Raw genomic sequence first — 13,498 nt, 5'->3', positions numbered from 1 at the left:
CGGTTCCTCTTCTGCCTCTTATTTACCCTGTGGGGATGTGACTATGTGTTTGCTCCCACTTCTGAAAAACGCTCCAGGCAGCCAGCTCCAAAATGTGTCTCCCTTGGCTTCTTATCCTCCTTGTGCTCAGTCAAAAAAGAATCTGCCTGCAGTTCTAAGAAGTGCCATTCAAATCAGTGACAACAAAGGAATGGCATGTGTGATGCTAGGGCCCCAATTCCATGTAGGGGCCGCCGGCACAGAGGAGTCCGGTATATCTGCCCCTGCTTTCTTGCGATCACTCAAATCTTGCTCATCTCTGGTCTTCCCGATAAGGTCCAGACCCAGGGTCTGGGTGTGCCTGCCGACCCCCCCACATTTCCTTTATTGGGCATAGTAAGTGCGTTCTCCAGATAACCTAATCTGATCTCTTTAAACACCAGATCTTTTTTTTTTAATGTTTATTTATTTTGAGAGAGAGAGAGAGAGAGAGCGCTAGACAGCACAGGTGAGTGGGGAGAAGGGCAGGGAGAGGAGAGAGAATCCCAAGCAAGCTCCGTGCTGCCAGCACAGAACCTACCTCTGAGCTTGATCCCACGTACTATGACATCAGGATTTGAGCCGAAATCAAGAGTAGGACACATAACCCACTAAGCCACCCAAGTGTGCCCCTAAGCACCAGATATTTTAAAAATTTTTGTCATTTTGGGTAGAAATCCTCCCCCAAAGATGCCGTGTATTTCTGCTGTCTTTTTTTTTTTTTTCCAACGTTTATTTATTTTTGGGACAGAGAGAGACAGAGCTTGAACGGGGGAGGGGCAGAGAGAGAGGGAGACACAGAATCGGAAACAGGCTCCAGGCTCCGAGCCATCAGCCCAGAGCCTGATGCGGGGCTCGAACTCCCGGACCGCGAGATCGTGACCTGGCTGAAGTCGGACTCTTAACCGACTGCGCCACCCAGGCGCCCCTCTGCTGTCTTTTTAAAAGCTGAGTTACTAACCATATTTCAAATTTTCCTTGGTGATATGGGATCATTCTAAATATAAATACTAGTTCTGTGTTATAGATATGAATAGTTAATAATGAAAGTAGTTGGCATCATACACCCCAAGTGCTTTTGAAGAGTCTATCCTGTTCCATGACCTATGGAAAATATAAATGCTTTACTGTAAAATATTTTTACCTCTCCTAAATGGCCACTCAGACCCAGAACACAGCTAGAAAAAGGAGGCTGGAGGGCCGCCTGGGTGGCTTAGTCAGTTAAGTGTACGTCTTCGGCTCAGGTCATGATCTCACGGTTCATGAGTTCGAGCCCTACATCCGGCTCTGTGCTGACAGCTCAGCACCTGGAGCCTGCTTCCGATTCTGTCTCTCCCTCTCATTCTCGGCCCCTCCCCTAGTCACGCTCTGTCTCTGTCTCTCAAAAAATAAATGTTTAAAAAAAAAGAAAAGAAAAGAAAAAGGAGACTGGGGGCCAGGTTAGAAGAGGCATGAAGTTTAGATTTAGCAGAGAATTGCCAATTTTTAACACAGAGGACTTATATCATTTGTGACTTAGAAATACAGTTTGGGCAGGCATGAGAGCTAAGACTCAGAGAAGAGGGGACGATCAGGTTACAAGAAGCAGAGAAAATGAATAGTAGAGTAGGATTAAACAAATGAGGAGGGCCTCCAGGCTCAGCGATCAAGTGATCACAGCTGGCGAGGACCTGAGGCCGACAGGGCCATTTCCAGTTTGGCAGAGATGAGGAGGAATGGTGGGGAGGTACCTCTGGGGTGAACACAGTGCCTTCTCCTTTGTTCCCATAAGTTCTAGGGGACCTGCCAAACAGCCAAAGCATAAGCCATTTTCCCTGGTTGGGTATCAAGTCCAAACTCCTCTTTCCTGCGCCTCCCCCTTTCCTCACACCTGACCCCCGGGTCCCCTCCTCTGTTCGGCTAATCCTCCTTATCCTTTTAAGTCCTGCTCTCATCGGACTGGCCTCTATTCACGCCAGCAGGGCTCTCTCTCCCTCACCCGAATTCCAGTGTCACTAACGCAACACCACAGACCTGGCAGGTACGGAGCCTCTACGTTTAGAGGAGGCCAAGCCTTCTCTCTCCACTGAGGCTGTATCCGGACCAGCCCTTGCGCCCAGTGGCAGGAAACACTGCAAGCACCCGAAGACAAGGTTCTTCCGTCTTACCTAACACGGTGATGAACAAATATCATCCCCCAGATGTTAAATACATGCTCATAGAGATGAAGTACAGACAGATCTGAATGCGCTTTCCACCTAGAACTGCACGGTGGTTTTTGTCCCCCTTACCACGGGGGAAGGGCACATTCACCTCTCACGTATTCCTTCCAGAACTACAGGTCTTCAAGGGTCTCCTCATGCTAAACTATTTTGCTTCCCACATGTGCAAATTATCTCAGCGGTTTTCCAAAATAAATTCACCTTGTTTATCTCCGACTCACCTTCCCAGTCTCTGTGGATCTTGTTTGCATAAAAATAAAAATCCCTCTGATGTCCTAAACCCTCCTGTTGCAACCTGAGGATCCTGGGCCCAAAGGCAGATGGGCAGCTCACGTTTCCATGGCCTCCGGGACAGACGACCTTATATGCAAGAGGGCCATCTAGTTCAAATATTTCAGCACTTTCCAAAGATGACCAGCTTGGCCTGGCTCGAGGCTCACCCTGGGTGGGGCTTCTTAGGAAAAACACTAGGCCAGTCCTCCTGAGACAGGCAGAGGAACCCCAGATCCTGTGACAGGACAGGACAACAGAACCTGACACTAAGCCATATGCTGGGAAGCAGTGGCCCAGAAGGTTCCCATACAGAGAACATGAGCAGTACAAACAGCACATCCCTCACAACGGAGGTGGAATGCTAATAAATGAATATAATTTACAGCCTGAGAGCCAACCATTCAGGCGCTTATGTGCAACAGAAGACACAAGACATACTCTGCCCTCAGGAGTTCATTAGCAGGTTAGGAGAGAAGAACAGGAGAGGACAGTATGAAAGTATAAAAGACATCCTTCAAACATTAGGTGTTCGGGGTGGGAGGGGTTGCTGCAGGCCAATTACCCTGGGAGACTTGCCAGGGGAAGGACTGGGGGGCTGTTCCTCACACCCCAGGAATTGGTGGTTTCTGAGACTGAAACAGTTAGCTAAGCACAGTTTTTATATTAGCTTACTAGCAGAAGACAAAAACGAAAAAAAAAAAAAAAAAAACATGCCTGGCTTGATAGCCTACGGTGAAAAAAATTACAATAGTTCTAAACCATAAAGAGACTGGACAGGGCCAAAAAGAGAAACAGTTGAGATTGTCAGAGTAAAGGCCAATGTTTCACTTCCACAGTTAACTACATACACCTTCAATTCCCTTGGCTGCTCTGGTCATCTGATGCCCACCTGGTGCAGCCCCAGCCCTGGTTTCCTCCACGGCCCCAGACTACCCCAAACTCCGGGTCTGTCGGCCCCCAGCTGAATGAGGATGACACCAAACATGGCCAGGCTGGTCGGCCATGCTGCCTCAAGACCACGAACCTGGAGAGGCTGCTGGCCGTCCAACTGTGCACCTCCCTAGTCCCCTCCCTCTCCGCTCTCCTGGAGGACGTGCCAGACGTCTCACACCCCCCCCCCCCCCCCCGCTGCTCCTCTGACCTCCACTCCCTAACCCCAGCTCCAGTCTCTCTCCACTGATAAGCCTGCTTTCTACTACGCTGAAATAACAGAAGCAATCAGAAAACAAGTTGCCAACATCTCAACCACCCGCCCACCTGTGTTAGCGCCTTCCCTCGGGCGGTAGGGTGAACTGTTCTTACCCCCAAGGTCAGGCTCCAAGTACCCACCCCTTCCTGGGTTTCCTCCCACCCCCCCCCCCAATAGATTCTTCTCAGAGGCCTTCACAGGAACCTACTGGTCCCCAAACCCCTTAGTGCTGGAGTGGCTTGCAGCTCAGCCCTTGGACCCCTTCCCCGTCTGTACTCATTCCTCGGTGAACTCATTCAGTCCAGTAGAAATACCACTTATACCCAGTAACTCCCAATTCCACACTTAGGGATCCAAAGGCTCAACCAGCATCCCCTGCTGGCTATTTAATATGCATCTCAAATGTGAACTTGCCTAAAACTGAGCTCCCAGTATTCTGCCCCTTCCCTGCTTCTACCACCATCTTTCCCATTTCCTCCCTTCCACTCGCCCAGTGCAAACACTTGCATTAACCCTTGATAAGAACTGTGTCCTGCATTCAAACCCGCAGGTAAATGTTGAGCAAATCCTGTCAGTTCCGTGTTTAAGTATGTGCAGCATCCATGTGTACCCCCTACTACATACAGCTCAGGTCCAAACCACCAGCACATCTCACCTGCGGTACTAAAACAATCCCCCAGGTGGTTCTTGGCCCCTAAAGTCTATTCTCAACACAAAAACCAGAGGAGTCCCCTTAAAGGGGAAGTCAGACAACTGCAGTCAGCTCCACTCCGTCTCCTTTGCGACCAATCCACACACTGCTCACCCCTCACTCACTGGGCTAAATCTCTTCTGATTCGGCAGTTTTTGTAACAAAGCAAAAGGCATGCTCCAGCCTCAGGGCCTTTGTGCCCACTACTCTCTACTCTCTCAGCTTAAAAACAACCGTCCTCCAACACCCCATATCCAGGTGGTTCACTTCCTCACCTTCCTCAAATGTCACCTTCTCAGTGACTTGCCCGTTTACCCCCTTTTCATTTCAAACACTCCCGCTGCCGCTGCCCATCCTTTCCTGCCAAGTTTTTGGAGTACTCAACTGCCATTGATACGGTAATATATATTTTACTTACTTATATAATTACTCACTGTCTCTCCATTAGGATGTAAGTTTCACAAGCGCAGGAAACCCTTGTCTGTTTTCTTTACTCACCTCTGTATTCCCAGCACTACAACAGTGCTTACATTTACGTTTCTCGATAAGTACTTGTTGAATGAATGACACAGAAAACTAAACAAAAACAACTCACGTAATTTTTTGCTATAAAAAAACAGACTGCCAAACTTTCAAACAAGTATTCAACATTCAGAAGGTACCCCATCCTAAGCTGGCTCTCTTCTCCCTTACTCCTTTTCTCCTCTAAGCCAACGGTCTAAACTCAACTACTATTGAGAACAGGACTTATTAAAAAAAAAAAAGAAAGAAAGAAAAATCAGCTAAGTAAATTTGAAGATATAATTGGCTTTATGGAATGCTTCATGGATCAGGCAGCACCCCATCGACCAAGTAAAGGGGCACCCCAAGGGGTTGTACAGAATGGAAGGTCTTAAGGGAAGGAGGGTGGGGCCTGAAAGTTGTAAGCAACAGAAAAGAAGAGACTGAAAGGATTGTTTCAGACAAGATCATCTTCCCTGAGAGGGAAGGGGAGAGGGTCTTACTATGTGCCAAACGTCATCTTCCTTCAGGGGACAGACAAGACCCGCGTGACAGAATACCTCACTGGCGCTTATCAGAAAACTCCTAACCAGTTAAGGGTTGTATTTCTGCAGGAGGTTGAAACTTCACTTAGGTTAGGTAGGAACCCCTGGTTCACAGTCTCGGGGCCTTAACCCAAGTGGCACCATTTTGATTCTGTGGTTTTCTTGTTAACCTGCTCCACCTAAAAGAGGCAGTTACTCCTGCGCTCTGGCCAATTATTTTCAAAGGGCCTTGTCAGAGTTTCCAAGAGAAGGTAAGTAGCTGAAATTTTACACAATAAAATCTTCTAACTTAAAAATGTTGAAAACGTGGGCACCTGGGTGGCTCAGTAGGTTAAGAGCCCAACTCTTGATTTGGGCTCAGGTCATGATCTCACAGTTCGTGGGTTTGAGCCCCTTGACAGGCTAGTAGCACGGGAATCTGCTTGAGATTCTGTCTCCCTTTCTCTCTGCCCCTCCCCTGTGCTCTCTTCCTCTCTATTTCTCTCTCAAAAATAAAGAAACATTTAAAAAATAAATAAATATTAAAAAAATAAAAATGCTGAAAACAGACACAAAGTTCTGGTCAATGAAATATAAGGAAAAGCTGTTTGTCAGGGCTCCTGAGAAGGCGCCTTAAAAGAGAGAGTGGGTTTGCCCTTACCCCTTCCTCATTTCTGCTGTGTATAACATGGATTAGATGGCTGGAGTCCTGGCAGCCAGCTTAAGGCCATGAGGTCTCAGGAACATGCAGCTGCATCCTAGCTTGCTAGAGCAGAGAGAAAAGGAAGGTGGAATCCCTGATGACCCTGAGATGCCAAACCAACCTGGGACACATGCCGTTAGACTTCACTGACAGCCACGTTGCTTTGGGCTTTCTCTTATACACAGCCAAACACAATACAATTCTATTATAAGTGTCAAATGCGGTAGAGGAGTAGGAACTTCTGGCATGGCAGTATGAGTTATGCAGATCAGCTCCCCAGTGATATTGGCGAAAATTATTTTATTTTGAATTTATTTATTTGGGGGAAGGACAGAGACAGAGGGAGAGAGAGAATCCCAAGCAGGCTCCATGCGTCAGTACAGAGCCTGATGCGGGGCTTGATCTCACAAACCATGAGATCACTATCTGAGCCAAAAATCAAGAGTGGACGCCTAATCGACTGGGCCACCCAGGTGCCTCTGAAAATTATTTTAAAGAAACCAAACAAATATGAAAAATAGCTGGAAATGATCCTAAAGACATATAGCAAATGAAGAAATGATTTAATTCAAGAAAACCTACTAGGGGCTCCTGGGTGGCTCAATCGATTAAGTGTCTGACTTCAGCTCAGGTCGTGATTCACAGTTCGTGAGTTCAAGCCCCGCGTCAGGCTCTGTGCTGACAGCTCGGAGCCTGGAGCCTGCTTCAGTTTCTGTGTCTGCCTCGCTCTCTGCCCCTCCCCTGCTCTCTTTCTCTCTCTCTCAAAAATAAGCACTTTAAAAAATTTTTTTGAAAACCTACTAACAATAGTTAAAAATAGCAAGAGTCTGTGCTGTTTTTTTTTTTTTTTTAAGTTTATTTACTTGTTTTGAGAGAGAGAGTGGGGGGAGGAGCAAAGGGAGAGAGGGAATCCTAAGCAGGCTCCTGGCTAGCACAGTGCTGATGAAGAACTGTGAGTTCATGACCTGAGCGATATCAAGAGTCAGATGCTTAATCACTTAATTGACTGAGGCCCTCCTCCCCGCCCTCCTCCCCGGAGCCCCGAGTCTGTGTTGTGTGAATCAAGACCTCACTCCTTCACCTCTCCGACCTCAGCGAGGTGGAAACTCCACTTGACTGGTGCAGCCAAGAACACAGGGATCACTCTCCACCCAGCAACCAGTCAGTGGGCTTTCTTCCCAGGAGGGGCAAGGCATCGGCACTTCTTACCCTGTCCATCTCATCCTGACGTTGAAGCTAAGTTGCAGGCTGATGCAGCCAAGAGGTGGAGCTTCCCTTCCTCCAACTAGTCCCCGCTGGTGGTACAAAGGCTCTACCTTGAGCATGGTGCACCCAGAATATGGGGCCTCAACTGCCCTTGCTCTGGTTCGTAACATTGTGGTTTCAACCCAAGAGAGGAAAGCCGAGCAGAACGGAGGGTACTGACGACCCCGTGCCCCTGGCGAATTCCCTTCTCCACGCACTCAACTCTAAAAGAGGGAGAGCCAGAGAAAAGTGTGGCCTCGTCACCATCCCCAGTTAGAGACTTGGCTCAGAAATTGTGCCTGGGTGAGGCAACTGGGAGGAGACAGGTGGATCGACTGGACATATAGACGAAACTATAGGCTGGCCAGTTTGCTGGAGTGACCTGGGAAAAGAGACCACGAGGGAGAATATGACCAGGGTCAGAACAAATCTCAAAACACTTGAGCTCAGGAACATCCCATCAAAGGAGCCTGAGTCTGAATGGACCCAGCTGTGGAGGAATGTATGCCCCTGGCATTATTGAAAACAATAGATCAGCCAGCAATTAGTGGAGCTTAATAGCTAGGTGCAGCCAGGAAAAACCACAAAGACAAAATAATTGTTATTACAAGGTGACTGAGGGCACACTCAGGGCTGTGCCCCTTGAGAAACAACAACAGAGGCTCAACACTGCCAGGGTGAACGGTCTGGCTCTTGATTTCGGCTCAGGTCATGATCTCATGGTCATTGAGATCGAGGCCCACATCAGCTAGAGCCTGCTTGGGATTCTCTCTCTCCCTCTCTCTCTCTCTCTTGCTCTCGCTCTTGCTCTCTCTCAAAATAAATAAATAAACATTAAAAAAAAAAAGATCTCCACTAAAATTATCTAGTAGGTCACTAAATAATAAAAAAGCAAGCCCTTGGGGGGCACCTGGATGGCTCAGTCAGTTAAGCAACCGACTTCGGCTCAGGTCACGATCTCATGGTTTGTGAGTTTGAGCCCCGCGTAAGGCTCTGTGCTGATAACTTGGAGCCTGGAGCCTGCTTCAGATTCTGTGTCTCCCTCTCTCTCTGCCCCTCTCCCACTCACAGTCTCAGTCTCTCTCTCTCTCTCTCAAAAATAAAATAAACATTAAAAAAATTAAAGAAAAAAAAGCAACCCCTTGGGTGGGGTGGTGAGGGAGTAGCAGCATGCAGAATTGTCTAAAGTGTCCAGTTTCTAACAAAAAATTATGAGACACGCAAAAAAAGAGTATGACCCATACACCAGGGGAAAAGAGCAGCCTATAATTGCAACCAGACGTAGGATTTAATATACAAAGGCAGAAACCATTAAAAACGTTTTAATGAAATAAAGAAAGGGATGATGACAATGTCACATCAAATAGAAAATATCAGTAAGGAGACAGAAATCGTAAAAAAGGAACCAAACGGAAATTCTGCAGTTGAAAAGTATAGAAACTGAAATGAAAAGTTACTAGTTGAGTTTAACAGTAGATTTGAGCTGAAAGAATCAGCCAACAAGAAGAGAGATCAAAGAGATAATGCCATCTCAGAGAGGAAAAAAAGAATGCAAAAAAATTAATAGAACCTCATGAAACTGTGACCCACAGGGTTAATGAGGTTGAAACTAGCATAAAGTTTAAAGCTTGTTTCTCAGAGAACTCTTTCCCCCTAATCACCTGTTGTGTCTTTTCAGACCCTGCTATCAAACCCACTAGTTGTCTCTGCAGAAGCCTGGGCTCGTGGTCAACTGATACAGTTCCAGCCTATGAACAAGCAAGGCCCTGCCTTCCTTACCCAAGATAACAAGCCAAGACCCCATCCAGTTTATACTAGCTCTTGGAACATGCCCACACCCCGTCTCCGTGTCCTAAGATATAAGATAACCTGTTGACATCAGGGCTGAATATTAAGTCTTCCTCTAAAGTGAACATGGGATACATGTTATATGTATGTCTGCTCAACGCACATGCTACACTGTACTTCATGAACAGTCATAAGTTTCCCTGCCCTATTCATCAATATGTATGCAATCTCAACCCCTACAATTATAAAAAAAAACAAACTTGTTCTCTCCTCTTTTAGGCAGGCCGATTTGAGGCTTGCCCTCCTGTCTCCTCACTTGTCTGCCTCTCAAATAAACCCTTTCCTGGCTGCAAACCTAATGTTTTGGTGATCGGTTCTGCTGTGTATTGGGCAGATGGATTTGGGTTCGGTTACACTCATAGAAATTTGGGACACGACTGCCCATGCCAACTCAGGTGTAATGAGAGACCAGGAAAGACAAAGTAGGAAAAATACTCAAAGAAATATTGACTGAAAACTTCTCCAAATCTAGTGAAAAACTACTATTACTACTACAACTACTAATAATGGCCTACACATCCAAAAAGTTCCATGAACTTTAGACTCAAAAACACAAACAGATTAAAAATGAAAGAATGGAAAAAGATACATCTGGCAAATGGCAACCACAAGAACACTGATGTAGTTATGCTAATACCAAACAAAACAGACTTGAAAACAATGTTACCAGAAATAAAGAGGTACATTTTATAATGATAAAAGTCATTCCATGAGGAAAATGTAAAAATTACAAACATATACATCTAAAAACAGAACACAAAATGGATTCCCAGACAAAAATAACGGACAGAAATGAGAAGAGCAAAGACAATTCAGGGGTGCCCGGGTGGCTCAGTGGTTAAGTGTCCGACTCTTGATTTCCGCTCAGGTCATGATCGTGTGAGTTCGAGCCCCGCATGGGGCTCTGTGCTGACAGTGCAGAGTCCACTTGGGACTCTCCATCTCTCTGCTCCTCCCCTTCTCTCTCTCTCTCTCTCTCTCTCAAAATAAATAAATAAATAAACTTAAAAGAAATTTTAAAAAATAAATATTTTTTTTAAAAAAAGACAATTCACCAGTGACAGTTGGAGACTTCAATACCCACTTTCAAAAATGAACAAAACTGTGCAGAATATCAACAAGGAAACATGTGACATTGTGATTTACAGGAAACCTAAAGCCCTTGGAATCTCTTAAGTGATGGCAGATTAAAATTCTCATTAATACCCTGCCCAGTGCAACTCTCCCACCTGGCTGTTCCTGAGTGACATCCTTTTACAACACACGATGTGAGGAGGTACTTCTCTCAGTTCTGTGAGCCCCTCTAGCAAATTAACTGAACCCAAGGAGTCAGAAGTCAGTCAGAAGCACAGGTAACAGTCTGGACTTGCAACCGGTGTCTGAACTGGCGAAGCAGGAGTCTTTAGAACTCAGTCTTGCAGAATTGAGCTCTTAACCTGTGGGATCTGATGCTATCTCCAGAAAGCGAATTAAGTTAGGTTGTAGAACACCCAGCTGGCCCAAGAAGTGCTTGGCATGGGGAAAAAGACCCACACGCTGGAACTGGTAGCAGAATCACAAAACAGAAGACAGGAACAACACTATAAACCAACCAGACCCATTTAATAAAATGGAAATAATGCAAAGTCTGTTCTTCACTCATAATAGAATAAAAAAATCAGTAACAGAAAGAAATCCGGGAAACTCGCAAATAAGTGGAAATTAAACAACACACTCCTAATAAACAATGGGTCAAAGAAGAAACCAAAAGGGAGATTAGGAAATACTTTGAGATAAATGAAAATGAAGACACAACTTACCAAAATGTATGAGATGCAGCTAAAGCAATGCTTAGAGGGAAAGTTATAGTTGTCAATGCCTGTATTAAGAAAGAAGGATCTCAAATCAATAACCTAACCTTCTGCCTAAGACACTGGGAAAAAAAGACAACTAAACTAAACCTAAGGAAGCATAAGGAAGTTATATTAGTATCCTACTATTGCTGTAATAAAATACCACAAATTGAGTACTGGAACGTTATTCTCTCCTAGTTCTGGAGGTTAGAAGTCAAAGATTTTCCTTTTTGAGGGATCTGAAGGAGAAAGTGTTCTATGCCTCTCTCCTACTTCCTGGTGGTTACTGTCAATCCTTAGCATTTCTTGGTTAATAGAAGCATCACTCCAATCTCTGTGTCGGTAATCAAGAAGCTTTCTCTTCTCTATGCCTTCATATGGTACTCTTATAAGGAGAGCAGTAATTGGATTTAAGGCCCACCAGGATCCTGTATGACTTCATCTGAATGTAACTAATTACACCTGCAAATAGCCTATTTCCATGTAAGATGACATTCACAGGTACGAGGGCTTAGGACTTCAACCTATCTTTTGGGGGCACCATTCAACCCACAACACAATAAAATCATAAAGATTAGAGAAAAAAATTAATGAAATAGAGAATAGAAAAATACAGAAAACTGTTGAAACCAAAAGCTGATTCTTTGAAAAGATCAATAGAATTGACAAACCTTTAGCTAGAATGACCAATGACCAAAGAAACAAAGACTCAAAGTGCTAGAATGAGAAATGAAAGAGGGGTTATTATCACTGATCTTAAAGAAATAAGGTTTATATAAGATACAATTAGAAACAACTATATGCCAACAAATAAGGTAAATTGGATGGAAACAGCCAATTCTAAAAAGAAAAACTACCAAAACTGACTTAAGAAGAAACAGACAATCTAAATCAACTGTTAAGAAGAAAGATACTGAATTAATAATCGGAAAGCTTTCCAAGAAAAACAGCCCAGGCTCAGACAGGTTCAACACTGAATGCCATCAAAGATTAATTAAGGAGAATTAATACAAAATTTCAGTAAAGTCTTCCAAAAAACAAAAGACAAGGGAACGCATCTCAGTTCATTCTATGTATAAGGACAGCATTACCTGGATACCAAAACCAGACAAAGATATCACAAGAAAACTACAAACCAATATCTCAGGTGAATATGGACACAAAGATTCCTCAACAATACAGTAGGAAACCATATCCAACAACATACAAAAAATATTACATGCCATGACCAAGTGGGATCTTTCCAGGAATGCAAGTCTGGCTTACCATCCAAAATCAATTCATGGAATACACCACATAGAATAAAAAACAAAAGACACATTGTCATCTCAACAGACACAGAGAAAGCATTTGACAAAATCCAAAATCCTTTCATGATAAAAACGCTCAACAAACTAGGAATTGGAGGGAACTTCCTCAACCTGGTAAGGCATATCTCTGCAAAACCAAGAGCTAACCTCATACTTAATGGCGAAAGGCTGGAAGCTTTCCCCTAAGATCAGAAATAGACAAAGATTCCATTTACATGAAATCTTTGCAATAGGCAAATCTAAAGATATAGAAAGTGGATCAGTGGTTGCTTAGGCAAGGGGACCATGTGGAGGTGGGGAGTGATAGATGAAGGGTGTAGGCTTTGTTTCTGAGGTAATGAAGATACCTGATTGTTGTGATGATTGCATGTACCTGTGACTCTTATCTTAATAAAGCTGTTTTTCAAATGTTTTAGTGTTTATTTATTTTGAAAGAGAGAGAAAGCACCCACACACGAGCACACAGGCACACTGTCGCTGTCGGTGCAGAGCCCGCTGCAGGGCTTGATCTCACTACCTAGAGATCATGACCTGAGCCAAATCAAGAGTGGGACGATTCACGCTTACCTGAGGCACCCAGGCACCCCTAAGCTGGTTCCCCCCCCCCCCCACATCGTTAGAGACACCATTAAAATAAGAATTAGGGAGGATCTGCCTTTGGCATTCATGGAATCCTCAACAAAGGAGGTTCCAGACAAGAGGTGAAGCAACAGGAACAGAAGTGGACAGAGCGCCAGTGTATATGCCAGGAGAATGCTCGTAATTGCAAAAGCACCCAAACCACCCAGTATCCTTCAAGCAAAATGGATAAACGGTGCTATATTCCCACAATGGCATACTGCACAACAACGAATCTCAGAAATGTAATGGCCGGTAAATTAAACTACTGGGGCTCCACCAAAATAAAAAGCTTTTGCACAGCGAAAGAAACCATCAACAACACAAAAGAGCAACCTGCCGAATGGGAGAAGATATTTGTAAATGACATATCCAATAAAGGCTTGATGTTCAAACCGTATAAAGAACACACCAAGCTCAACACCAAAAAAACAAATAATCCAATTAAAAATGGGCAGAGAACTTAAATAGACATATGTCTAAAAAAATATACAGGTGGCTGACAGACCCATGCAAAGATGCTCAACATCACTAATCTTCAGGGA

General features: G+C 44.6%; 1 protein-coding gene across 2 annotated transcripts in view; it reads right to left on the bottom strand.

Annotated features, from left to right (window-relative positions):
- ATP7B (ATPase copper transporting beta) overlaps positions 1-13,498 on the bottom strand; it is a 78,084-nt gene that overhangs the window by 57,172 nt on the left and 7,414 nt on the right. The window lies entirely within an intron of this gene.

Source organism: Felis catus, chromosome A1, assembly GCF_018350175.1.
Source record: "Felis catus isolate Fca126 chromosome A1, F.catus_Fca126_mat1.0, whole genome shotgun sequence".
Taxonomy (NCBI): Eukaryota; Metazoa; Chordata; class Mammalia; order Carnivora; family Felidae; genus Felis; species Felis catus.
The sequence above is the reverse complement of the archived record's forward strand: the minus strand, read 5'-3'. Positions and strand labels throughout refer to the sequence as shown.